Here is a 4,017-nt window from a genome sequence, read left to right on the forward strand (position 1 = left end):
ACTGCATGATTGATCAAAATGGGAAGCATCTTGTATGCTAAAGCAGAGTTATCATTTTCCGTAACGTTGGCAGCGTTGTCGTAGTTCAGTGAATTCATCCTGGGGACAGACATCATTTTCCCCTCAGAACTGGATCCTCTAAGGGAGTGTGTTCTTTGCATCACCGCTTTTCATAAAGGCGCATAATTATTGACAATGGAAAACAGCCTGTCAAGCATAAATGTGCTCAGACTTTCAAGCCCATGCCTATCTCATTCTCTCTTCTAATAAATTTATGGGTGTAAATGTCTCTCAAGCAAACCAGATGCTCTGCCACAGAAACTTTAAAATACTTATGAGAAACCATGAACACCTATGCTTACTTACTTATATATCAGAGTTTCAGAATGTAAGTTTGTGTATAATAGATTCAAGCCTTAACACATTTTAAGGTGAATTTGGTGACAGATGCCTTCATCCTCTGCTTTAAATTTGGCAGCTGACAAAGGACACATTAAAATGATCCACACACAGAAAGGTTCCTCAGATCTGCCATCTTTAATAAACTACTCCATTTAATGCCAGTCATAACATTGATTTGCGTTTCCTATCAAAGTTCTGCCTCTTTAAGGTTTGTATAAATTCTGAGAAATAGATAAGCAAAACAACTAAACATGAGTGTCCAACAATGAAACAGATGAGTTCTGGAGAGTAGATGGAGCCTGTAAAGCCGTAACACTGCTGGAGATGAACACAGTTGGATGGCTCATTGTGAACTTGGTGGTGTGTATGAGGCTTTAATGAATACACGAGGACTGTGTAGGTGAAAGGAAGAAAAAAGGGTGTATAATATGATGTCAGCAGCATGTGATCATGTATTAATTAAGATTTTTTTGTTATGGAAATTTTAATAATATTATTTCTTCCAATCCAGGAAAACAGGATTTTTTTATTTGTACTTTCCTCAGCTTCTTTCACTAGTGTCTTATCATTTCAGTGTGCAGATATTTCACTTGACTGGTTAAATTTACTTCTAAGTACTTTATTGCTTTTTGCTGCTACTATATATAGGATTATTTCCTTAATTTCTCTTCATTGCTAATATATAGAAACACCACTGACTTTTGTATATTGATTTTGATCCTGAAACTTTACTGAATACATTTATTAGTTCTAACAATTTTTTGGTGGAGTTTTAGGGTTTTCTATATATAAAATCATGCCATCTGCAAACAGACAATTTTATTTCCCTTTTTACAATTTGGATACCCTTTATTATACCCTTGTCTAATTGCTTTGGCTAGGGATTCCAATACTATGTTGTCTAGAAGTGGAAAGAGTAGGTACCCTTTACCTATTCCTAATCTAAGAGGAAAACCTTTCAGCTTTTCACCATTGAGTATGATTTTATCTGTGGTCTTGTCATAAATAGCCCTTATCGCTTTGAGATAGGTTCCTTCTGTACCCAGTTTGTTGAGAATTTTAGTATGAAAGGTGTTGATTTTTTTTCAAGTGTGTTTCCTACATCTATTGATATGAATGCATGACTTTTTTTTTTTGCATTCTTTGTTGTTTTTATTTTATGAAAAAGGTACTTTCAAATCTCTTAGATGAATACAAAGTCTTAGTGAAGGAGGCCTGTGGCCTCATTTAGAAGAACATGGCTACACTCTTCTGGCCTTAAAATTTCAGGAAGGGCACTTCGAATGGCTTTGTGTTTGCATGTTTCAGCGCCAGAGCATAGGGATAGACCCTAGCATCCACTGTCAGATGTTCTTCAGCTACCAGGGCTTCAAGTCTCTTCATCAGGTCATTCTTGGTAAGGAAATTACTTCCACAAATTCTCCATCCCTGGCTTTGGCTTAGGTCTCACATTTTCAGCCTCATCTCCATTAATAGTTACTGTCACAATGTGTGTGCTACAGTTTGACAAACCTGGATCCATTGAGACAGCTGGAGAACATTCAGCAATGTCACCTTTATAGCCAGTTTCTTCGTCCAGCTCTCGCAGAGCAGCTGCGTCGGGGCTTTCGTTATCATCTATAAGACCTGCAGGGAATTCTAAGCAGTAGCATCCCATAGGTAGTAGGAACTGTTTCACCACAACAGTGCATTCATAATGAAGAGTTCTTTGCAGCACTGGGATAATCGTTACACCATCAGCCGACTGTCCTTTTCTCGTTGTACGTTTCACAGTTTCCCAAGTTCTTGTTTTACCAGTAGGATCCATGTAAGTTGTTTTTTCAAACTTGACCCATTTTCCTTCTGTCATTAACTCCTCTGAAATAATAAACTCTTTGTTTTTTTGAGAAGAATCTGCTGGTTCTTGGTTTTCCATTTTCAAACTGATTAGGCTTTCCAGTCCTTAGGCGAGAAGTTCCCACTTCCAGGGCAGTGCGCGTCCAACTGAGAAAACTGAGGTGTGCAGTTCTCAAAGTCCCCTTCTCAATACTTCGGAAATCCATCCCCAGGACCCAAACTGTGGTGTGCGTGTGTGTGCACTAAAAGTACTCCCTGAATGCATGACTTTTATCCTGCATTCAGTTAATGCCTATTTATTGATATGCATATGTTAAACCATCACTTGCATCCCAGGGATAAATCCCTCTTGATCATGGTATATGATCTTTTCAATGTATTGTTGAATTTGGTTTGCTGGTATTTTGTGGAGAATGGATTTTGAATTTATGTTCATCAGGGATTTTGACCTGTAATTTTCTTTTATTGCAGTGTCCATAATACCCAAAGCAATCTATAAATTCAATACAATCACTATCAAAATTCCATGAGCATTTTTACAGAAATAGAAAAACAATCATAAATTTGAATGAAAGCACAAATGACTTTTAGTTAGCCAAAACAATCCTTAGAAAGAAGAGCAAAGCTGGTGGCATTACATTGTTTGATTTCAGACTATATTATGAAGCTATCATAGTTAAAACAGCATGATACTAGTATAAAAACAGACACAGAACAATGGGACATAATAGAGATAAGAAAGATAATAGTCTAAATACAATAGAGATAATAAAACCATGCATATATGATGAAAATACTAAGAACACACAATGGTGAAAGGATAGTCTCTTCAATAAATGATGTTAGGAAAACTGTATATCAACATACAAAAAAATGAAATAGAACACTGCTCACACTACTCACAAAAATTATCTCAAAATAGAATAAAGACTCAAATGTGACACCTAATACCATTAAACTCCTAGAAGAAAACATAGGAAAAAAAGCTCCTTAATATTGGGCTTAATAGTGACTTTTTGATTATGATACAAAAGGCAAAGGCAACAAGAGCAAAAATAAACAATTAAGTTACATCACACTAAAAAGATTTTGCACAGCAGTCAACAAAATAAAAAGGCAACCTACAGAATAGGAAAAAAAAATTTCCTAACCATGTATTGAATAAGGGGTTAATATCCAAAATATATAAGGAACTCACCCAACTGGATAGCAAAAAACAAAAACAAAAACAAAGTAACCCTATTTAAAGATAGGCAAAGGACCGGAATAGACTTTTTTCCAAAGTAGACATAGACGTGGCCGACAAGTACATGAAAAAGTGCTCAACATCACTTATTATCAAGGAAATGAAAATCAAAACCACAGTGAGATATCAGCTCAGGTGGATGGCTATTATCAAATAGACTAAATATAAGTGTTGGCAAGGACAAGGATGTGGAGAAAAGGGAACTTTTGTGCACTAAGGTGTGAAAAAAATAAAGGTTGTGGAAAAGAGATACAGCCAAGATGGAGATGTAGGTAGAAATGCTTCGCTTCCTTGCACAACTAAAAGAAGGATAACAACCAATTTCAAAACAATATAATAAATAACCAGAACTGCCAGAATAGCAAACTGCATGGAACTCCGACAACCAAGGAGTTAAAGAAATATTCATCTAGACCAATACGCTGAGACAAAGAAATATGGCACAATGAAAGAACAGGTAAAAACTCCAGAAAAAGAGCTAAGTGACAAGGAGATAGACAACCTATGTGATGCAGAGTTCAAAATTCTGGTGA

General features: G+C 36.1%; 1 pseudogene; it reads right to left on the reverse strand.

The window, feature by feature from the left end:
• Positions 1-1,544: 1,544 nt before the first annotated feature.
• LOC112321126 (ADP-sugar pyrophosphatase pseudogene) lies at positions 1,545-2,356 on the reverse strand (annotated as a pseudogene).
• Between the last annotated feature and the right edge of the window lie 1,661 nt (positions 2,357-4,017).

Source organism: Desmodus rotundus, chromosome 1 (genome assembly GCF_022682495.2).
Source record: "Desmodus rotundus isolate HL8 chromosome 1, HLdesRot8A.1, whole genome shotgun sequence".
Lineage (NCBI taxonomy): Eukaryota > Metazoa > Chordata > Mammalia > Chiroptera > Phyllostomidae > Desmodus > Desmodus rotundus.